Source organism: Patiria miniata, unplaced genomic scaffold (assembly GCF_015706575.1).
Source record: "Patiria miniata isolate m_02_andy unplaced genomic scaffold, ASM1570657v1 HiC_scaffold_24, whole genome shotgun sequence".
Taxonomy (NCBI): Eukaryota; Metazoa; Echinodermata; class Asteroidea; order Valvatida; family Asterinidae; genus Patiria; species Patiria miniata.
Genome location: NW_024037063.1, coordinates 22,262,462 through 22,288,011, shown reverse-complemented (window position 1 = coordinate 22,288,011; position 25,550 = coordinate 22,262,462). Strand labels below are relative to the sequence as shown.

The 25,550-nt window shown below is 40.3% G+C and overlaps 1 pseudogene; it reads right to left on the bottom strand.

Annotated features, from left to right (window-relative positions):
* Positions 1-43: 43 nt before the first annotated feature.
* Positions 44-24,620, bottom strand: LOC119732404 (annotated as a pseudogene).
* Positions 24,621-25,550: the final 930 nt, after the last annotated feature.

Genomic DNA, 25,550 nt, shown 5'->3' with positions numbered 1-25,550 from the left:
TAAGGTTTTTACATTTTGAAATATGAGCCAATAGATGTATATGTTAAAACTATTTTTTTTTTTTAATTTTTTTTCAAAGGTGTGTTTTTACTGGTGGGCGACGTTGAAACTTTTGAGCCATATGATATGCCTGGACTGCCTAAGACTTGAGAGGATAAATTTGAGTTTCTTTCACGGTATTAAACAAACGATGAATGACAAAATGGTTGTGGTATTCGTTCCCTTTATTCTTTCTTTACCGGAGACTTACTGAATGAAGGAGCAAACTAGAACATATCATATCAAATTTTCTTGCAGATCAAAATTGGTCAAAAACCAGTCAAAAGCTATTATACATTATACATCACATACATTTGGTCTACTGGCCCCAGGCCTTAGTATTTTAGTTTGTCCCTAGATAAACTGATGGAATTAAGCCCGTCTCCCCACTGCAGCTTAAGTAAGCCCTCACCCATAGAGGGCGCTGTTCGAAGTCCTCCGGCGTCAGGTACACCACGTCCCCCTTCTGGACCGACATCTCAGCTTTCGACATGGCTTTGTGGTTGTGGAGGACGCGAGCTCTTGCTGTCAGCTTGGCTAGGAGATGGTTACTGATGGAATGTTCTGGATAGCGTGGCTTTATATTGGCAGCCGACTTCTTGGATGAATTATGTGCCTGACCTTATCGTAGAATAAAAAAAGAGAATTTCCATATTTTCATTGACCTATAAAGATATCTTAAATTATCAAAAAACCTCTTAAACGATACCTCACAAAATAGACAATAGACAGCCAACTTGCATCTCCAGATCCATAACATGTTTATATGCAAAACTAATTTTAGTTTTTAATTGTACATACATGTACATGTATGTTCATTACTGCTCACCAAATTCCATTTGTCAATTCAAACTTTCAAAGTATTCTCAGAAAATTGGCATAAAGCTATTTCTTTTTTATACATAGACAAAAGAAATGGCAAAATTATGGGTACAGATGCTGATTGTGGTTGGTATTAATGGGAGGGACATACAATCAAAGGGGAGGAGCAAACAATCAAAGGGGATGGGCATACAATCAAAGGGGGAGGGGCTTACAATCATGGGGAAGGGCAGACAATCGAAGAGGAGGGGCAAACAATCATAGGGGAGGGCATACAATCAAAAGAAAAGGGTATATATAGGGCTTCAAATTTTGACAAATGTATGAGTTTCTGTACAGTTGGAAACAGACGTGAGGAATCCCTACCTTTTTGTTTGGACTGTTGATTTCTTTTCATGTCTCTATTCACATCAATGTCATCCTTGCTTCCAACAAGACGGACGACTCGAGACACTCCACCCCTCCTCCTGCCATCCTGAGCAGTCTGGTTCCTAACCATCTCTGGTCCGGTATCAGACTCATAGTCACTGGTGATAGGACCAGCGAGGTGTTTATCCTTCCCAAAGCAACTTGCAAGTATCAAATTTTCAAGTTCCCTGGCAGATGCTGTGTATTGCCTAGCCTCCCTCCCAAGTCGTTGTTTGGAGGTATTGCCTTGGGTCTCCATCTCTTTGTCTGAGGAGGAGGAGGAGGAGGAGTCTGTTGTGCTGCCCTCGTGGCAGCTGGTGCCGGAGTCTACAGAGTTGACTGAGATTAAGGATAAGGAGGCTACTGATGCTTGGCGCACAAGATTATTTGCTGCTTCAGATTTTCTGATTTCTTTGGGACAAACTACTTGGTCAGTTTTATTTTGACTTGGCGAGAGTTTTTCATTTGTGATGGATGAAATATGGACACCAGTCTGGATTTGAGGTATAAGTTTGGAGTTGGGTTGTTCAAAGTTTGTATTCGTTTCTGGCTTGCTAAGTTTGGTTATCTTGGATGTGGTGCAGTTGTATACATAACCTGATGAGCAACTCTCATTGTCTACAGTTGAGTCTGCATAGTTCTCTTTACGGCTTTCATCACTTGACGAAATTGCCGAGAGTGTCTCAGTGTTCTGTTGAGAGGTGCTTGCAGCATCCTTGTTACTAATGATGAAGACGGTTGGTGCATCAACGATTTTATTGATTATACTGGGATCAGGAGTCATCATCTTTAATGGAGTATCTAACTTGGCTATCTTTGTAGCCGATATTCCACATTTCTCTAGTTTTGGTGCAGAAGATCTGCGTGTGTTGTCTCTCCCGTGCTGCCTTGTCTTTTGGTTGCTCCCTTGTTCAAATGGCATCACTGCATCACCTTTTCGAGATGCATTTTCAAATTTGGGGGAGTTTGAATGGGCGTTCCTAGATGTCTGCTCTTTGTTGTTGGCATGTTTTTGCTCTTTGTGGCATTTCCGCACAACTGCACTACCGTAGTGACCATTTGGGGCTTTGTACTGGGGAGATATAAGAGTACAAGTTTTGTCCCTTCTTTGTGGTTGAAAAGTTCTTTCAAACTCACGAGAAGCTGATTCGTGGTTATCAGTCCTACTTGGTGACTTATATTGCAAATCGTTAGTCCTACCATCGGTGCAGAAGGTAGCATCTGATAAAACTTTATGGTGATTAGAGCTAGATGACCTAGTCTTAGTGAAATTCTCATTTTGCCAAGACGCCGCAGGAGTTAGGATGACATTTTGGTTATCATCACAGCGATACGCGTGCCCCTTTCCCTGTCTGGTTTCAGACCCATCAGTCCTATCTACGCATTCCTTTGACCTGGTTCGGGACCTTCTCTTGCAGTTCTTAACCAGCTGCTGATGCTCATAAGCAGCCCTGTCAATTCCTCTATCACATGATGTCACTGGGTGGGTTATGGACTCATCTCGTGCCCAAGATTTGGGTCGCGATCTTCCGTTTCCCTCAGTCCACGAGTCCCTAGAGTCCCTGACCTCAGGGTTCCATTCACATCGCCGGTCGACCCTCTCCAGCGATCTGGACCTCAGTTTCCTCCGATGACCACTCACAGCATTCTTCAGTTTCCCAATGACTGATTCCTCTTTGGACTTCTCGTACTCTACACCTCCAAATTGCACCTGTTTTCCACCTGACACTGACCCCCTCCTTTGGTCACTTTTATCCTTGTCCATTGGTGATTGCCATCTCTGATCATGCGCGTACTTTGACTCTTTCTCACCCAGCTGCCTTGTTTTACACTCGGTTGGCACTTTTGGCGAGCAAAGCATCCGTCCATTTCACCAATCGATGATCTCATTTTATTTTTCTTCACGTCCTGACTCAGTGGACTCTTGCCAATTTCCACAGTCTGTCCTGCTCTCATTCTGCTTGGCAAGGCATCCCTTGTGGGCTCGATTTCATCAACCATATCATCTTGCCGCCATCTCGCGCCTTTGTTGCTCATTGACAAAGCCTCACATGATCGTGACAGTCTTCGATATTTGTCACCTTTGGCACACCATACCCGCCCTCCTCCGCCTCCCACCTGCTTCCCATTGTCATCTTGGCTCATCTTGGAGTGTTTACTGATGCAGGTATCGTCTTCGTTGCTGCTGGTGTTGCCGATGGAGCGTAAGGTTTCTCTAGACCGTGAGCGGCGCAGCACACCAGCGGCTTGTCGGTCTAGACTGCGACGACGCGTCCTGCAGACAGTGCAGTCATGATCACCATCTGAATTAAAAAATATGAAAGAGATTTGAAGAAATGAGTTGGAATGGCTTTTTGATATCACATTTCTTCTTGAGCTATTCAGGAGCATCAAGCGCAATCGTAATGTAGTGGCCAGGTTCTATGTTCCTTGAATCTACAAAATTCCCCAAATCTCGTAAATTTTGAAGGATCTGGAAAGGTCAGCGTATCCATGGATTTTTGCTTGCTTCCTCTTTAAGCATTTGTTTTAGTTTTCACTTGAATCTTGCGTGAGGTATATTCATCGACTTTATAAATACAAATATTGCACCGTCTGAACCTCAACAACAAATTACTGCTGCTTCGATGACATCAGTTTTTTTATCAATCAACCGGATGCCTCTTAATTAGGGCGTTCTGGTTCCTCGTGGAGCGAAGATGGGCCTGGGCAAGGCTCAGTGAACTGAGTGGTAATGATCTTTGACGTTAACCTTGAAAAGGATAATTGAAAGAAAAGAAGCAGACGAGAATTGCTGTAACCAGTATACTGTACCCACTTTTTAGAAACTGAATAAGAAAATCGGGACCCATTAAAAAAAATACACATGATAGAAGGAGTGTTGGAAGGGAAGTGGCGTTTGTACCTCGAAGGGGTAATTAGTTAGACGGTGTGTGCATAGTGTGGATGACATAATGAGATAAAGGAACATACGGGAACGCGAGAACACATGCATTTACGAAGAGCTAGAATAATTGCCAGTCCGCATCTTTTATCTTAAACCGACATGACGTTCAGTAGTGACATGTAGGTGTAGATAATTATCCTCGACTTCCGTTGTGTGGTTTGTTAGTGCATGATAGAGAGCATTAATTGGGCTGGGGCCAATTAGGCAAACATCAACTGACTTTTTAACGACGATGCCACTTTGCCTGTGTTGTGGTACATGGTCGGTCGTCAATTTTGGAGATAAACATGTCAACTTTCGCCTCGGTCGGCATTTCAAAGGGGAGTGTCTTTAATCAGTTTTTAATGAGCCCTCTTGATAACTGCAGTACTCGACCACGGGCCATCCCGGACGGCCATCGATCGCCGGGAAAACTCAACCGTGCGTCACTAAACAGCTCTCGAAAAAAAATCGACCGTTTTTCCTGAAGAAGTTATTGCCAACCGCGCGAAGTTGTCACGCTGAGACCGGGCCACAAAACAAAGGGCGATAGTGCTTAGTTTTACCCGTGTCATCAATCGTGGCAAAAAAACATAAAGAGTGACATTTCGCGAGCTATGATTTCTTACTCGCGATGCAGTTACGGAAACTGCGCCACGAACAAAAGACTGCGAGACAAAAACGCGCGCTTTTGAAAGTCACCGAAGCCAAAGTAACAAGTGCACGGTCGCCTTGCAATTATCTGCGGGATTGTCTACACGCACACGACGGCCATTCAGTCACTAAAAGTGCCCATCTTTTATTTCTACCTTCCGTAGATACTATCTCACGTCCTTGATACCGAGTTTCTGATATTTAGAACAACAGATGAGGGTGGTATCTGTGCTGGTTGATTGTCGATCTGTATGGCCTATTTTGCTGCACGCGTGCCGTGTTTCCTGGATGCGATCGCCCAGAAACAATCTCAAGTTCAGGAACGGTCTCAGATGATGACACATATACCTCGTACCAGAATAGACAATGCGAGACAGAAAATCATAAACCCGTCAATTCATTCTTTCGAGAAAGACTTAATTAATTTGAGTCACAAAGGGCAATTACACATCTGAACGTTCTTTGCAAGGATGCAACATACTGGAATAATAATGGACTATACACTTAAGTAAAGATGCATGTCGTTATACATGTATACTGGAGGTTTCCGAAATAAGGTTACGTTCAAATGGCCGTAGCTTGTAAGTAAGAGCCTCTCATTCAAATCAATGACAAAGGCAACCAGTGAAGCAGTTTATAATACGCACGACAGCAAAATCCAACAACTCAGTTGAGATCTTCGCTGATACCCAATCAAGAATTCACTCAACTCCAAAACTCGCTTTGAAATGAACCGGTCTTATCTGAGCATTTCAATGTTGACTTGGCCTACATCCATCTCAACGACATATGGCCATCATAATAAAACTGGTGCACATTATCCATTAGCCTCTATACCCTCGACTCTACCATTACGGAGCCTGCATCCCTGATGTAATAAGCCTTCGAATTAGGTCACCAAGGTCGGACAAAATGACTCTTGCCGTTGTCCGTGATTGGTTATGGTCTAAACCAATTTCAATTTTTGGCCCTGAAAATTAATTTCAACCAGGAAGATGAATAGAATAAAGGACAAATTCATTACGTCCTCAACAGACGAATGCATCCAACTGAGTGTTAATAGTTCTTTTTGTGACTGGGTCAGGCAAAGGGGACTTTAGACAATGCCGCGTTTGTTGAAAAATATCAGCAAATAAAATTACAGGCGTCCGAAATTTGATTTATGAGCTACTGCATTGTGGTACAGGTTCATTTATTTGCACTATTGTTTAGTTCTGAAGCTGTGGAACATTTGCGCTGAGAGTGACACAAGTTCGCTCAAAGTCCAGAATCAAACCTCGTCGCCATAAAGGCTGTAAACAGGTGCACAGAGGTAATCAAGGCGAGAATATCATCGGCAAAAGACGTAAGATCATGAAGCCTCTGTGCTCCGTGGCGGTTTCCACCTTCACTGATCCATCATCAAATCCTGAGATGAAATTGAACCCGCCCTTTTTTCAGGATGGAATCAAATTCATCCGCTAAAATAGCTCCTCATTTTCCCCTGGACATCGCCTCGGACTTGTAATTAGCGTTCAAAGTACGCCTTTTGACAGATACAACACAGGTGCACATCAGGAATGGGTTCTCCAATTTCACCAGAAAAAAATTACTTTAAAGACCTTTTTTTCGTTTTCAGTAAAGAGGTGGGTGGATCCATGACTTCCAGGGGAGGTACGTGGTTGTCACTTGGTGCTTATTCTCATAAGATGAAAGTGATACGCATTTAGGCCTGTAAAGTTGTAATACTTCGACCATTACCCATTTTGGCAAGAACTTACAGTACAATTTTAGAGTTGTATTGCTATTCAATGCCTCGTTCACTATACACTATAATTGACAACAAAATACATCATAGTTGTGGAAAAATGTGGCGTTCAAATGCTGTGTCACTGTCGCCGTAAAATGACATCATAATGCAGTCAGGCACAGAGATGCCAACTTTACAGACTACAAAATAGTAATGATTCTTCCTGCAAAGAGTAATGCTAATGTAAATACATAGGACAACAGTCAAGTTTAAGAGTAACCACAGTACTATTTACTCCAAAAGAGTACTGGTTGGCATCTCTGCAGTCATCACCGGAGTACCAAAATGACCTTGGACAATGTGTACGGTTACTGAAGACAGTTTTTTTTCTTCTCAAAAGCAGTGACAATGAATGTACACTGTTTTTACTCGTGTGTATCTCGGAGGAACTGCCCTCAACCTGAAACGTCAGATGCAAGAGATCAATAACATAAAAATGTGTGAATTATGTGATACACTGTATTCGTTTGTTTCTACTGCAAAGTATCCTAAATTGTGTGGTGCTATGTGGTACCAAATAAGAGAGACTAGGCCAATAGGGCTAAATGATTTTGGAGAATGTCTCTCGTTCAAAAGGCATTCTTGTATTTCTGATCTAAAAGTACAACATTTGCCTGAACCAATGCACGTGCAGGCCCGCCTGAAACAACGACAGCACCCGTGGCTTGCAAAATTTCACAGAACCTGTCAACTTGTCCATATTGTATATTGATTTAATTTTCACTTCATTTATTTTTCGGCGGTTTACTGGACGTGTGAAGTGATCCTGTCAGTAGTCAGCCCTTCATGGGTTTCAAATACGAGAGAGTAGCCTAGAACTCATTCTTCCAAGGTAGAAGTGTAGAAATAGAAAAGAAATTTTAATTCCTTTATCAGAAGATGGCATGTTTGTGTCTCATGTTTGACACCTGTTTGTGTCTCTTCATAAAAACAGTACGCGATAAAATATTACACAATACTATTAAACGGGACAGTGAGTATTAAAAATATATCACAAGCTACTATTTAATGCTACAGTGTCATGTGATGTATTAAAATATATCACAAATAACTGTTAATTGGGACAGTGTGATGAGGAGTCTGAAAGGGAAAGAAGACAGTGTTGAATAATAAGCAACGCCAAGATATCTGGGGCAAATTCTCGGGGACACCGAGAACACAAATTTCGTAAGAGGGTCATTGCATAAATGTGGCGTATTTTCCCCTGTCCCTGTAACGTCTGACATCTAGGCTCCGATTTTTTTTTTTATTCTGACGCACTCAATGCAGTCGTACTCCAAGAGTGATTATGAATAGCAAACTACCTACTTAGCAAATAGATAATAACTGTGTGAAGTCATTCTTAATGAGACTTGAATGGTTATTACAATGACCAACCATGGACAGGTAAAATGTCACACTTTGGACCCTACATTTATAGAATGACCAACAATTTCCACTGGAAAAAAAGGTAAATGGCCAAAATTTCACGTGACATGTGTTCGTCACAGGTTCTCTTTTGAGTTCACTGACATTTGACGTATTAAATGGCAGCAATATTTTCAATTTTTTTTGATGAGATTTGTCCATTGCAAGGCCTTATTTAAGGGCCACTCAATGTATAGGCTAAGGGCTACACAAAGAAAGGATATACAAAAGGAAATCTAAGATTAGTAAGAAAAACAGGAAAATACTTAAAGTTATATAATTGTGATGACAGTGTTGTCCCAAATTAAATAACGTCAAAATAAATTGAATATGAAATGTGTAAAAAGGCCATTTTGTCTTTCCATTATGGTCAAACATTTTGCGTCGTTGGAGCTAAATTTTTAAACATAAGACAAACGAAGTTGACGTTCGAAATTGAATGTGCATTTCGAGCACTTACACGTATTGACACGGTCACTGTTATAGAGATACTTCACGATGACCACAATAATTGCCCAAAGTCTCTTGAGACATGACCAAATTGAGTAACAATTTTTTACCAAATTGAATCAAGCAACGTCAATCTGTGGTCTGTGGTCAAAAATCCCTAAGCGCCCAACCTTGAAAGCACAAGCTGAAACAGTCCCTTGAAATCTGACTCGTTTATTCCACGCGCTGCCGCGTGCTCGACGCGAGTATGCTACTTGTATCATGGACAGTTTATATTGGTTTCACTGGTTATCTAAACATCTCCGTCTTCTTAATTATCCTCTGCATCCTGCAACTGTTCTCATCAAGGATGCGTCCTTGCTCCCATCAATTTTCAGGAGGACAGCATCTGATGGATTTGTTTATCTAAGTTCTTGCATCTTTGGGGCAGAGAGAGCTTTTTGGCTGGTGTCGTTGTAAGAAGCAGCTGTGATTATGATTTTTTTTTCTGGCCCACGTCTCTGATTGGTCTAACTAATTACAGGGTTGGGATGACCGGGTTTATTTTCAAAACAAACAATTTACAAATTGGACAAGGGGAGTGGACAACAGGAATTTAGGGGGATTTGTATTATAAATACATGTATTATAAATATGTGCCAGTTGGTGTAAGCGCAACGCCCAATTAAGCCAAATAGGGATTGGAATAGTTTGGTAACTAGTAGGCCTACATGAATATACCATGCTCCATGGTACATGCCATACAATACATTATTAAAAGCGGATCATGAGGTCCACTGATACTTGGGACTAATAATAGGGGGTTTAATATTTGAAGTTGATGGGTTTGTCAACTTGGTCACTAGTCACGTGCAAACATTCAGCTTGTTGACAAAGGGCCGCTGATTCACCTGCAAACCTATCACTCTGTGTACATTCCACTGACTCCATTATTTCAAGGTAACTTCATGTAACTTTAACATTAAGAAAAAGAACACACCTAATTTCAAATTTATAGCTTTCACATGCAGGCGTGAACATATAAACTACGCTAGACCTCCAAAGCCATACACCATTTACACACCAGCTACATAATAGCGTGGATAGCTCTTACATCAATATTAAGATACCATGATCAGACAATACTGCACAAAGCAGATCCTTGATTTGAACTATGAACTCACTGTTGTGTTTTTAACCAAATCGCTGTGACGTCATACCGAGAAGCAACCTATAGCAAATCAAACACGCAATCATCTTTCTCATGTTACTTTGCCCAAGTAAATCAGTGAATGCAAACACCACGTTTCAACTTTCAAGAGATAGGCTATTTTGTGCATTGCAGAAGACAACATTCAATTTTGGAAACAGGTGTAAACATGGCCTATACTTCGAACCTGCAGCTACCTGTCAGGGAAGTTTATCGCAATACTTTCGTCCTAGCTCTATAGTCAGACTCAAGCTCTACGGTCTGATCATAGAGCAAGGGATGGTCTGATAGATCACAGACCGACTTGCCAATAAGAGTGAAGATTGATGGATGAACGTACCTTTGCTCCAAAACCCAATAAGCCCAAGACGAACTAACCTAATTTGCGAAATCCACTTGTCAATTAGGTCCAATGACATTCCCGTGTCTGACCCTACTCAGGCTTGTTATCCCAAAATCCCCGCCTGCAAGAAGCTTCGATGGACGGCACGCAATATGACGACCACCCGCTGTTTTTGGTTCGATGGCTGGTTTTTTTCTGAAGCAATGTACATATCTCACAGAATAAATGTCCTCAAATTGGAGATTTCATTATCGAAAGTGTTGGTTCTACATCATGTTATTCATGAGTCATCCGAACCACACCCACACAGGCCTTAGATAATTACCACGAGACCTTGGGCTTGGTATTAAAAATCATAATTTGGTTTTTGCTTAATTTTACAATATGCTCAAAGAAAAACCTTGTTTAAGGTGAATTTAGTTTAAACATCTTCAAAACTAACAAAAACAACGATCCACGAAGCTATAGCTGTATATATCTGTAGTCTTAGTTTTACACATTTAGGCCCCATAAAAAAAACGAGGGACTATAAACGAGAAATGTCACATTTTTGTATACAAGCAAATTAAACTGATGTACATATGTAGACATGTTAGACAAAGCATCGTGATTCAATGTAAACTTGCACCATTACCGTGTTCAAAAATAACCACGAACCATCTATTGAAATTCGCCCTACTCGAATGAGACACTTTAGACTTGAATATTGCGACGAAACCAACAGGGGTCCTGAAAATTGTATGCGCGCGCGCACAAAGGGTTAGTGCACGCGCTGCCGGCCAATGAAAAGACAGACAAAGCGCGTAAATGTTTGTGAGATTTTGCATCAACTGGAAGCAGACGATATTACACAAGAACGATTATTCTCAATATGTGATCACAGCATGTGTGCGCGGAAAACAAGCAGTTGAAATCAGGCCACTCGACCTCGACCAACAATAATAATTGTCCAGTTTCGAAACAGCTGTATATAGTATTCAGGCCTATATAAACCAACACAGTTTTCTTTCATACAATGCAACTCTTAAAACTGAAGGAGAAAAAACACAAAATATTTGACAAAAAAATTCAAACGATACAACACTGAATAGGCCTACACTGAATAATGCTTTACACACTGAAATAGTATGGAAGGCAAATGAATACACGGACAAGAAAAAAACAAAAATAAGTATAGTATGTTCATCATGGTTCATTCATTATGCACACGGTTTTTTTTTTATTACACCGGCCCAATAATACTTTCACATTTTTCAAAGGCGGTGTCTCTGTCAAGAATATACGGGCGCCATCAAATTGCTATTTATGGGTCTCATTATGCGTGGGTTTAATCAAACACTAATAAAGATCACTGTACTATAATTAATTTGCCAAATATTGTCATAACCTGAGGCCAATAGGGGAAATTAGTGACCAGCAAAAGTGTCATACGCCGCGACCTTTGAAGTACAAGAGTTCCATAGAAAAACACCGATAAAAGGAGGCGCACCTTTTTGATCCGTACGAGTAATCACTAATCACAGTACCACTGCAAATTTAGAGAAAGAAGACTGTTTGGATTTTGAACCTGCATACTTCTAAGACAATAAATGAGGAGTAATGCAATGGTCACCCCCAAAGTCACGTCAGGTCAAGCATGTTCAAAAAATGCGGGTACTTTCGGTACCAGACTTTGTCATTATCAACTCCGGTCATTTCACTCCGTAGTGATAGCTACGTCAAAAGTAGAGCATTTTAAGGGAAATGCCAACTTTTTTGTGGAGAAAATTCAACGCGAAACTCAAATTCAGATAATGCCAAATGGCATCTCACTTCTTGAAGAATTTCCGCAGTAGTCGATAAGCCTGCAGGATTTCGGAATTTTCTATTTCCTCTCAATTCCAACTATTGGAAATCAGAAAAGGAATATCGCATTTCATCTGTAGGTTCCGAGCTAAAGATCAGAAAGAATAGAAAATCTACTTTAATCCTGGGTCAAGTGAAATGATACCGCCAAAAGCTGAAGATGAAAGCGCATACACTGAACCTGCAACACCATACACAGAGATATTTAAGTAATTGCAATACTCGGCAAGTTGTGGGGTATCTATGCACGTTTCTGATTGCACTCGGGTAAATTGCCACCGTAAACCCACACAGGTGATGAAAGACAACGTGACAAGACGAGTTAAAAGTCACGACCAGCACACATTTTGTTTGTGATAAAAATAAACACTCTTTGCGTCTGTGTCATTACTATAGGTGGTTAAAAATGGCTCCGTAGAACTAGAAAACTTCAATAGTGCATCATGAAGATCCATAAATTCACAATATCATACACTATCAAGACATTACATCAGATCGGCGCTTTTATCTCGATTAACAGGCAACACAAGTGAAAGAGTAAAAGTTTCAGAACGAGGCTGTATGTATAGCCTATACACTACATGTCTTTTCATATTCATAAATGAAACGGCACAAGAGCAAAAGCTAATTGATAGATACACTTTGATAAAGTATTATCTTCGGGAGGGGGCAAGTTTATCTATAGCCTCATTTTACAAAATTAATGTTAATGAAATTTACCTAAAATTGGTACTCTGAAAATATAACGAGATATCCCAAATATTGGAAATTGCCATTAAAATTTCGGCTAATTATGTTTTAAGCTTTCTATAAAATACCGTTGCAGAACTTCACTCAGCCTATATTGGCATACAGACATCAAACCTATATACTTTAAAAATATACACCTTAACAATATACACCTAGGTGTCGATGACCTATGAAATGAAAGTGCAAACTAATCACGTTAATGACGCGTTAAACAATAGAAAATTGTGTGGACACTTCAATTTTTACTGATGCGTGCAAACGAAATGATCTTGGCAATCTATACACTAAACAGCTGCACAGCAGGCATTCCTGTCTAGTTCTATAGACATTGCATATTCCTGTGTGATTACCTATGGGTGGTAGGCCTACAGCACGCGCATCACAGGCAGCAACCACCACCATCTTGAACAAAGAGCTGCACTGAAGATTACAAAAAGAAATGAAGTCACATCATATTCCAACTCCATAAAAAAATGTCAGTGTACCAAAATAACCCCTACTACACAGCATTACCTCCTTGCACAGAATCGTCACTGAAACAAAAGTGAGACAAAAGTTAGGAATTTTTGGTGTCGTTAAAATGTATATCGCCAAGTACATGTACATACACTGCAGAACCCATGCGATCGAAGCCCGCTAAGCCTCTGTTTGAAACCACACAAATTAAAGATCCATCATGCAATAATCGTATACTATACTATACTGTCATGCATGGCTTTGTGGCAGATGAAATGCTTTCAGTCCATTCCATTAAAGCTCACATCTGTCTGGCTTGATGAACATCTTTCATAAATTGCAGCAACAGCCGAGCAAAATTACACCCACGAACAAAAAACATTTCGATGCATTCAATTACATAAGTCGATTTTATCCTTGGGTATCACAATGCTTACATTTCATTTTTTAATGCCTTTGGTTAAAAATTTAATTAAACACCTTAATATATTGGCTGTGATTACCTTGGATATTGTGTAATAATCTTCACCGCTCTCGTTGGCCTACACTCAACGTAATATGCCGGCCTTGGTCGGCGGTCTCAAGTGTTTTTTTTATTGGAAAAACCTGCTGCGAGTGTTGCAGTCTCGACCAGTTATTATTATCTAATGGAAGGCTTTTATTGTGATTCTCAGCTGGTCAACACGTGAAAAATAGGCGACACTTTCAGAGTCATTATACCTCTGCACACATTTTACAGATCACTGTCACTGATCAAGTCACTGAATTTAGGACACTTTTAAAGTTTTCAAGAGCTTGAGTGCTTTGTAAACCAGTGTGTGTGCGTGAAATGTCATGAGCCGAATCGCGCTTCGCTTCAGCTACAATCATAATTTTAATGGACATCTCGGTATAAAATGATTGTTGGCTTAGAAAGTTACACAATCGTTGGGGCACGATGGTGTAATACAGATAATGGTGACACTTTGCACTACAGACATCTTAGTGTTTTTTAGTTGAAACTTTGGTTTTGGAGTGTCTGGCAAAAACGCGACTACCAAAAGTCACTGTTCAAAGTAGACGATATTAAACCATGAATTTAACACAGGGAAAAAGTCAACAAGCTTTAAAATCAGTCAAAGGTTGCACTATTTTTTTTTACACAGTTTCTCTTTAATATCTGTGCATGTAATCGACATGGTACAGGTTTAATGGTCCTTCAGTTGCCGTACAACGGCTCCAAACCCTGATCCCACAACCCACATTTCCTCGTCTCACACAATGTTATCAATGAATTGAACCAGCCAGGTGTTACCAAGCGCATTAGGCGGTGGACTGGGCACTTTGTCCCGTAAAACCTCAGCTTTTTGTCCCGTTCTTCATGGAGCAGACTTCCTCATCCGGCGTTGATCATGTTCTTAGGCAATGTTACGGCAAATAATCTCTCTAAAAGCCTCCAAATCTTGCGCAATTTTGTTGCAGTTTTAGGAGTATAGTCAAGTCAAGGTTATTTCCGGAAAAAAAGCTTAATTGTAGGAATCACAATGACAAGATAACTTTTCTTAAAATCTCGATCAGGCAACCGTTACTGATAGAATCCAGACGATTAGAACTCCTCCCTTTCCGAGGGACTTCAGCTTCCAAGAGAAAACATCTTAAGCATCAGAAAGCCAATTAACTGAATTTACTATGTGAATCTCAAAAGAAACTTCCAAAAGTTGGGGATAATAACAGTTCCTTTCTATATACACAAATACTTCGTATCGAAAAACATAATCGGGAAATTAATTACGACCACATTTTTACGAGCGTTTGACCTCAAAAGAATCGGAAAAATCTCATCTTGAACCCTGCTTCAGTTCAAAGTTTTCATTTTGATGGCAGTGCACATCGGAAGCTGAGAGGGTTAAAGTTTCCCCAGTTCTTGTAGGTCAAAACTGGAGTACACCTGTGGTCCTGATTTAGACGATAAGTGGGCAATGTTTGCCTCTGTTATAGCCCCTTGCCCGGGGCAGGTAGTATTGTTGTCACGAGTTCAGAGAGATGGAAAATTGGTAAAATTAATAGGCGCAGTCAGGAGCCACCGTGTCCGGAAGTATTACTGCCACAAACGAAGGGGTTAAAAACCGCTCCATAACGCCTCTGGTATTTGGTTGAAGTTTTGAAATGAAAGCATTGCAGTTTGAATGAGTAAACACTAAACATGTACATGTAGTTGGGTCATTCTGTAAATTTGGGGTCCACTTTTTCCCCGTCCCTGTTACATCTGACATCTATGATTGTATAATTCTGATGCACTCCTTAATGCAGTCATCCTCCAAGAGTGATTATGAATAGCAAACTACCTACCCAACAAATAAACAATCATTTGAAGTCACTTTTAATGATGCTTGAATGGCAAATTACAAAGTACCAAGGTAACAGGGACGGCGAAAATGTCACACTTTGGACCCCAAATTTATAGAATGACCCAGTTGCATTTTTCATGGTCCTTTTGCACAATCGAGTCGAAAGAGCCAAGAGAGAAATCTTGTTCATGGATTACATGTACTTATATACAATGACAATTTATTGAAATCGCCATAAACTGACTATTACAGTGTACCAGGAACAAGCTATTATTGCCAGTTTTATCTTTTAAAAAAATGCAACGATTCTGAACTTCAACATTGTAAGTCAGTACACAAAAACGCCAAAGGAATAATAAAACGTCAGCTTGACAACTTAAAGTGATGAATACAAAACAGTCAAGATGGGACGTGGTGAGAGTTTTAACATCGATTCCCAAAATGCTAAAAATGCTAAAAGCCTTCCTGCCAACTTCTTATAGTTAAGATACCAATCTAAAAGGGAAACTCTATTCCAAGAAATAACTTCAGTTAGTTTAGTAAACTATACCTGCCTCACAGCCTGCCGAAAAAAAAATACCCATACCGGACGATTACAGACAACAATCTCCTCAGTGTTCAAGGAGTGTGGAGATTAGACGAGAGGTCAAAATCATTCACCTCTTAGGCGTGTTTTCTCAAGCAACTGAAACCGGCCATACCGCCGATTTGACCGACTGATGTTGCCGCTTCGGGCCCCCGATGACGTAGCTTGAAGCCACTGTACATCCGAAGAGTGCGGCTTTTAGTGTAAACGTCTTGTAAATCATCCTAACGGGTTGGTGAACTCGGGTGAGTGTATATATCGGATGCCGCCCTCGCCCAAGGGGATGTTTGCATTTTATTTTTAACCATGATGGAATAAATTTACAGTGTAATGAGGGTCAAGAGTGTACAGACCGGAAAAGCAAAAAGTGAGGTGAACATTTGATCAATAAGCATATTTTGCATGTTATTTGGCCCAAATTAAACACTATTATGTGAACACTTTTACACCATTAATATTTTAAGACACATATGCAACAAGGGCAGAAGGGAACTATATTGCAGCTGAAAGATGGCATCACGTGACCACCACATTCAATTTTGTAAACAAATGTCACATGGTCTACAACTAGACAAGTATAAATAATTGTCCAATCGTGATACAGATTACAAATTAACTTGGATCTCGTTAAAATAGTCATAGGAAATTAAACGTCCTGCTGGATTTGATGTGGTTTTCAAGCGACTTGGTCAAAAACAGAGGTCTGGTTCAAGCCTGTTCGGTATGACGATGTTTCACGATATTTCGATTAGATTTTCATATCGGAAATCGTATCGATCTCATAAAGAAAAAATCGGCACATCGTGAAATTCGATATGCCGAAAAATATCGCGATATTCTTTTGAAGTACCGCTTTTGTAACCAAAGTCCATCCCTTACAATTTCAATCCGTCGCTAAAGCGCTCCCATGAAAAACCGCAAACCACAAATTCACTGTTGCCGCATTGTATGTACCGCGAGGTCTTGCCTATTCAGGGGCGGAACCAACTGACTAACGTCACGTGTATTGGATTTTGCGTCCTCCACGCTACACGTAGTGCAGTACAAACAACACAATTTCACCCCACATACCAAGTGCCAAAATCGTAATCACGTGCGTGGAGTTAACAGAAGGGAAACAAAGTCTCCAACATTTCGCAAAGAAAATACAGTGACTGTTTTGTTTTGACGGAAATGTGAAGTTGTACAGACAAAACACCACAAATACATGTGCTTGAATTGTAGATTACGACGTTGAGAAGTGAATGTTTCGTTTTGGCACGCGGCTAGAGGAGACCACGCCGAGCCCGCAAATTTTGTTTTTCCAGCAAAACAACATCCGCATACGCACGTTAAGCGCCCTCTACGATACTTTTATGATACGTGGGCACTATATATTTATTAGTTTTCCACTTTTGAAGCGAGCAATGTGACAGCTCAGTCGATAGTAAATTGTGTTTTATGCTGCGAGGTTGCGGGTTCGAATCACGATATTGCATATGATTTTTTTTTATTATTATTTTCTAACCTGAGGCTTGGGAGGATTTTATTAAAAAGGGAAATAAAGCCCGAATTTCATATATTTATATTTTTGATTTTCTTGTCATGTTTTTAGAAAAGTATAGTCCAAAACGCCATAGCGTATTGCGCGTATATGCGGATGTCGTACGCGTTTGGGAGAGAAAAAAAAATCGCCGACTTCGCGCAGGCGAACTAGATGATCAAATTTTCCTGCACGTATTTTCCTGACTCGTTCCTTCTCTTCCGTGGTTGTGCTTGGGCACTTACACTTGCTTAGTGCCAAAACTGTCCCAAACTTATGAAATCTGTTCATATTTTCAGCAACAAAAAACATCGAAAACTAATTGTTCAGTCGTGCCTTGTAATTGTATTTCGTTCACAGAACAGAAAATGCGTCACAAGAAATTGGACTGATCCATTAATTTTTGTAAAGGGGTGCTTCAACCTCATTTTGGAGTTAACATCGTTTTTCGAAAAAAATCTTTAGAAAAAAAAATATTTTGTTAGTTTGTAACAATGAAGAACTTTTTCTGAACCAGGAAATATTTCGGACTCCATTAAAAAAAATATTATTTGTAATTCTGAAAAGATGGAAATACTGGTAAATTGTTTTCAATGAAGCACACCCTTGCCACAATGGTGTGGGCTGTACTATGAGTGCACGTGGGGATCATGTCAATGCGGCGTGCAATTGCGTGCTAGTGCTTCGTTCTTTCCTCGATATGGATTTCTATTTGCACATTTTTATCCAACATTTCAAGGTAATTTTGTTTTCGATGTTTGAATGTGGAATTTGTTTTCTACCTAAATTGGCAAAGTAAATGAGACTCTAGTCAAATAAAATTGACGATTTTGTTCAGGACATATTGGGTCTTTTTCGCGGCACTGGATCGTGACTTCGGTTGTGTTTTTTTAATTTTTTTAAATTTTGTTTTATTCCCTTGTTCCATGAATGGAAAAATGACGTCATCACGATAATATCGCGATATCCGATATTTTTTCACGATTTGCCGATTTAAAAATAAATGGATATCGAACAGGCTTAGTCTGGTTCCAAGACGAACCTGCACTTACAGTCGACGTTTCGGTCAATGTACTCTGACCGTCACCAACCACATATACAAATTTACCTCTTAGAATGTCATTTCACTGGGCCTTTTTCTACAAAACCCGAATATTTAGTCTTACAACAGTTGACAAAAGGAAAGAAAGTTCAACAGTGAGATGTGAATTTACATAGGAAGAACAGACAATTGTGATTGTGCACGCAGACCCAAAGAACGAAAAGAAAAACTATCAGCACAAACTTGGACTTATGAACATGGTGTTATAGGGGTGTCCTTGCACTACTGTTATTGTAAATCCGTAGGCCACTTCACTGGAATAATTTACAATCCAAATTTGACAAATGTTGCGGCTTTTTTGTAGCCTACCGACGATTTGTTATGCTTCTTTGAGCTCGAGGCATTGAATGATTCATTGGAGGGTCGGTTTCCGACCGCTCATTAGCCGGCTCGTGTTGGGCTTCTATGATCTACCGGTGGGATATCACCTCGGGCTCCTAAATAGCTCCCAGAGAGGTGTGGAAATATTTTGTTGGGGGGGGGGGCGATCACTTCCGAGCTTTTTAACCTTTCAACTTGGGAGGAATGCGGGAACTCACTAAAAGCATGCGGTCGGGACGAAAGTGAAAATACAAACAATACTTGTGTTTGGAATATGATAGTTAGCACATCATGATTAAACCATTGAGGAATAAAATTTAACCGAAGACTATGTTGGACTTGAATGAAATATTTATAGATGGACATTCCGGTTTATTTTAGATTGGCAACGTATTTTAAAGTTTGTTGATAATAAATTAACAGTATTTCAAAAAATAAAAGGTACTTTATTTGGATGCTTTGTGTCCAATTCTTTTTGTACACAAAAATCATAGCCTACCCAATATATATGCTTAAGCAACCATTGAGATTAAGCAATGTTTTTTAGGAAACAATACATTTCACTTTTTTAAGTCCATTGTTTCACGATTTTGATGACGTTTGGACTCTTAAAAATAAAAAAAATTGTTGACCAAGAGTCAAAAGAAAACAAGTTTAATTTTTCCCAAATCTCTACACAAAATAGGTAGTTTTTCATTTAAATTTCAAACAGAATTTTATGGAACCATTTTATAGATTTATAGTCCAATGTTTAAAGTTTCTTCTGAAATTGAGACTTTATCATGAATATTTGACAAGGGGATTGGGGTACCGAGAGATGCATGTTTTTATGGCGTTCACGATGTCAGACTTTCCATTACAGATAAACTACAAGTGCAGTGCAGTTTCTATATTTAGTTTTGAAAATAAAAAAATGGCCAAAAAATTGGAGCCCAACCCTCCCCGAACCGCTCCAAACATCATGAGGCAAATCCAAATAAGCTGAATGGTGATTGATGATGCGGGATTATCGGGGTCGCGACTTCTAGACACTCGACAGGGTTTTTATCCGGGGGTGTTCCGATAAAAACAATCCCCAAACCATGACTATTATACTCTTCTAACTCCTAGGGAAGCCCGGGTTGTCGATGGGGAGGGCCAGCTGCGGTCGGGACCGCTCTGGTTGCGGACAGGTTAAGATGGATGGGGTACGGGGAAGGAGATGAAATATGTCGCGGACAGAGTGAATGGCAGGTGACGGGAAAGAGGACAGGTCCTTTAAAGCCGTATATCACTTGCTCTTCATACATTTTGTTCGTTTCCAACAATAACACCATTCAAAATCCAAAGAAGTTCAAAACCTAACCTGTTGAAGTTTCAGCTCAGTTTTACACTTTTCGAGAAAGTGAAAAACCATGCACGACCTTTTCATCACGAAACACGATTTCGTTTCGATATAGCACTCTTTTTTTTTGCTGGAAATCGCCTACATTAATCTTGATTTCTTCTAAATGACAGCAAGCCAGACGGAATAATTTTACGGGGTGTTTAGTACCAGTACGATCTGTAATCCGAGCAAGCTTCTTGGTAATAATTCGGTACTGGTTGACTTTTGGAGGGAAAATGCACATGATTCTGTGCCTAAGTACCAAAATAAGATTCCTTTAAACGAGGAGTTTCCATTATGTTTTTCATTAAGATGCTTGCATAACAATGAACTTGTTGAATAAATATTCAACAGTGCAGGCTTGTTGAAGCTCCTTAGTAAAAATATGTAAATGAAAGGGAAAATACAGAAATTGCTTGTGGCATGACATGAACACTATAGTAAATACTTTCAAAACTTCAAATCCAAAGAAATAAAAAATGCATTTTAAGTTATGTCTCCGTTGTGTCAAAGTGGCTGACATTCTTAAATATTTCCTACGCCTAAACTTTCACGAATTAACCGGAAATTCTTGCCCCACTTTCTTTTCTACAACTGGACACAAAAGACCCCTGCTCAATCGCCTATGGTTCATTTCTCGAGTTGTATGCAAACAGAGACGGGATCACAACATGTGGCCTCGAAAGCAAATCGTGTGAACTAAAACCCTAGTCTGTAATACTGGAAATGAGGGCATCTAATACAGCTTTTGTGGAAAACTTTTTTTTTCACATCTCACACGCTACCATCTGTGACCTTGATGAAGTGGTGGGGTTGGGGGTTTTATTGCATGTACCCCGCTGACTACAATAAAGACACACATGTTGGGACACTGTTCGATCATATCATGTTTTACAAGGTTCTTCATAATGAGGTCAGGTAACACTTTGTCATTACCCCCCCCCCCTCCCGGCCACAACCACTCCCACCCCACACACAGACCCAGAACCGGGGGTGAGATTTGTCAGGATTTTTCCTGATTCACCAATTTTTTTATCAGAATATTTCCTGATTTCAGTACTGTTAAGAAATCCCTTTTGCAATATGGAATTCCCATGTGTTTTTAGCTGCGGGATAGCAGCTCAACAAATCATCATGTCTCTCCATTTAACAAACGTTGACATTGTCTATTGCTCCTAGTCCCATATTTTGACTGAATTCAACCAAACTTTGTCAAAAGTATCAGTAGCCCAGCTCCAACATGTCACATGACCAAACTGGGGTCAAAGGTCATCATGAGGTCACTGGGGTCAAAAACCTGATTGTTTTACTCAAAACACCTTCCAGATACTACTACGTGGCACAATTACGTGACTCAACGAATTCGTTGGCCCGCAGCTTCCGAGATCCGATCGAGCTCGTCAATTTCGGGTCCAGCTTTATTAGCCCATTATAGTTCTCGTTTACAAAATGCACCTATCATTCAGTTAAGAGTTTTTTTTTCATGACAACCCCCCCCCCCCCCCCCCCCCACAAATCTTAGCTATGATGATGAATACCCTGCATTGAAGGAACTAGCCTCCGACTTCGGGCTGTGGCGAACATCACAAGAAATGTTCAAGCAAATATTTGGCTGATTTTACTCCTCGAACAACAAGGAACAGAAGGCCATGAACCCATGGGTTATCGAGCTTAGAAGTGCAGTCATGAAATCCTGGGCCCAAAAGGGCTACACTAAACTTAAGCAGAGCACGTGCTGGCCTATGAACCGGGAATGCTGAAAGAAAGAGTACGGAAAATCCCATGGCACAAGGAGGAATTCCTAGCTAAATCTCTGGGGGAAAACGTTCACACGAAAACGATGTTCATTTAGACTATAAGTTCAGAGTCAAGACAGGAGCCAAATTCTTTGCCGACAGTGATCGAACTACGAATTATTGGGGGAGGGTTTGCAGGTATTGTTTGTCAATCTTGATCAGATTCCATCTACCAAGCCGTAGCATTAATGGACATCGTGTTGTTATAATATGCAGTGTTTTTCTGCAGCCCATCATTATTTGTGTCAAAGTTCATTTTGACCGCATCAAGGCAAAAGTCACTCAAGTAAAAGTCAAATTGTAACTAATACATTCTGTAAACACGCCACCGCCTACGCATGGAAAAAAATAAGTCCGTTTGCAGATTGATTTAATATTTCCAAAATAGCTCTCACTCTGTAAATATTTATCTTAATAAACCACCTTGAATAGATCAACAATCAAAAGGTGAAATATTGGATATTTTTAACTGTACCTTTGTGTTCCGGTGCCGCGACCACAGACACTGCAGGCCACTCCTCGCCGAGTCCGCGGCCAGACTCTCCTTGTTTCACAAACTTCAGCATGCTGCCCAGTTTCCGGTCAAACTGAAAAATGAGAGCGCCAAAATACTTGAGCAACTAACGAAATAGATTTCTACTTTGTCACAGGGTGCTACCATGGAGCTATATAGTTGGTTTATCTTTCAGACCATGAAAACTTTACTTATTTTTTTCTCCCATTTTATAACGGCATTAGCTCTTTTACACATAATAAACCACACACTAATTCAGTGCCTAAATATAAATTAAAGTTTGCTAAATGTTTATAATTACATTTTAACCATTGAATTAATAGTCATGACGAAAATTGAAAACAAATTTCAAAATTACCTCGTGCACCAGGTTAGAAACCTGTTTAGGCTACAGCATGATAGCAAATTACCCATATTAACCAGAAATTACGAGTAATTGCTTTTCACTGATGCGAGTTACGGCGCAGTATTAATTCTAATTTTCCTGTTTATAAGGGAATTCTCTCACAGTACCGAGGCACTGTCAAAAATCAAGAATCACCCCACTACGGAAGCTTTCCAGCACCGCGACATGTCGGCGTCGCAGCGGTCAAAAGTGTCCCCCTCCTGGCTTGACGAGAGAACTCCAAAACCCCAGACGCCCTGAAATGAACCATGGCACGCTAACAAGTATACGCTATAAATCACTGCATAGTGTAAATTATGCCTGAAGCGAACCACCAAGTTGGCATTTCCATGCAGCAACGGAAATGAAACCTCAACTTAAGTCTCACGTTACGGTAAATTCCCGCTCTATCACATGTAAAAAGAATTCTTGAAAACAAACTTACCTTCTTTACCACTGAAGGATATTTCGCATCTTAGTCCAAGAAACTAGCTGGAAAACGCCCGGAAAATATCTCCTTCGCATCGCCAAGGTCGGTCAGTGACACAGTTTCTCTTGTACGCGTTGTGTGAACATAACTACTCTATCGAGACTGAATGCAAAAATGCTTGTAATTCCACATTGTGCATTTCTCAGGGGTATATTGTTGTTCGCGCGTTGAATACACCATTACAGCGCATGTCGTTTGGTTGATATGCTAAACAGCCGATGTTCAGACAGCCGGTGGAAAAAAATCTGACCAATCGTACAGCGCGTTTCGAGAGGTGGGCGGTACGAACGCGCTGATTGACCACTCAAAGAGTCTGATAACTTGTGCGTGCCACGCCTACTCGCGTGTCGATGGACAATACCGATAACTTTTCACGCCTGTATAGAGACAAGGGAATCGTTTTGCCTCAGTAATTACGACCGTGTTGGGATTTGAGGAAAATTTTGCTGGAATGGAAAGTGTTGTCCTGCACGGCACGATGAATAAACTTTAAAAACAAATATGTTGGTGAAGCAAAACACTGTCCAGAGACTCTGACATTTGTCTTTCGAAAAATGTTGCCTCTTGAGAAATGTTTAATTGAGTTATAAGGCTTTATTGCATTAGTAATCAAGTTAACAATTCTACTTGCCTTTACATTTTGGGTTTGTTGATTTGTGGAAAATGTTTCAATGACACTTTTTACGAAGAGAGAAATTCTATGCCAGAACATTCAAACAGCCCTTCTATTTCCAAGTACTTACTGCGCAACTAATTTTTACGGCATAAAAGAAGGCATCGGAATGCAAGCAGCACAACAAACTACTAGGTTTTCTGTTTAAGCGGTTCCAGGAAAGTCAAATTATTCCAAAAAGCCTTTTCCTTGTCCAGAAAACACTCGATTGTGACTTTCGTTCACCGAGGCCACTTCCAACGTAAAACCCTTCTACTACGAGAAACGGGATTAGGGTAATCCTAATTAAATCGAGATCAGTCCGCACTGATCCCGCTATGCAAACATTGTATACAAACTCGATGGCCATGTGATACACAGACACCGCTGTGTACATAACGGAGCTCTGTCCCAAATGCAATCAAACTGCAAGTACTATCAAAATAAGATTACAAGAATACTACAGAGGCTCTAGTCCAGTGTGTATAGCCAACATTATATTGTAATTCAAAGTTTCGGCGCAATAAAGGATTTTCTGTACCGTCATAGTATGGGCGAATGACCATAACGTAAAGACACCGCCCCCATATGCGAAATCTTGCCGATTTGTTTCTTTTAAAGGAAATTTCGTCAGGTTAATGAAAAAAAAACACCTTTTTCCCCACAAGTCGATTTCAAAACCTTAACATGCCACTACGAACACTGTTTTCGGTAGAATAACAACTGCTACTCCACACACTTTTGTTGACTATTTCTAACTCCAGTCGATCCGACGAAGTTATTCTCTAAAAAAAAATCACCTACAAATTTGATGAATGCAAAAGGGCAATGCATATAGCTGTTAACATGGGGGATCGTTTTATCAATACATGACTTGACTAATCAGCACGCCTGAGCCGAAAATATACACCAGCTGTCGGGAAAAGTAAATACTGTATCTCAAACACGCATCATACAATGCAATAACGGTATTTAATTTGCATTTTTGTTTTGTCAAAAAAAAGTGCAGGACTTGTTACAATCCCAATAATCATATCCACACAAATGTGAACAAAGTCATTACCACGAAGCGCCAATTCAACCGACATAAACTCAGCAAATGTGAGACAACAAGAGAAATCCCCGTGAAAAATCAATCGGCACTTAAACCACGTAAACATTTCACCGCGGTCTCCGCTCGTCACCCCGCCGTGATTTGACGCGCAGGTGCCCACGGCCCTCTCCCGTTAATCACGCTAAAATGCACCTCTCTCCTCGCGGTTTCCAAACGACTCTTTTCACACCACGGATTATCCCTTGTTCGTCTTCACGAATTAATTCGGTTTGGCAAACCTGATTACACTTTTTGTGTTAGTGAATAAACGCAGAGGGCATTGGCCTATCTGAAGTGCATTCTTCAATTCTGAAGCAC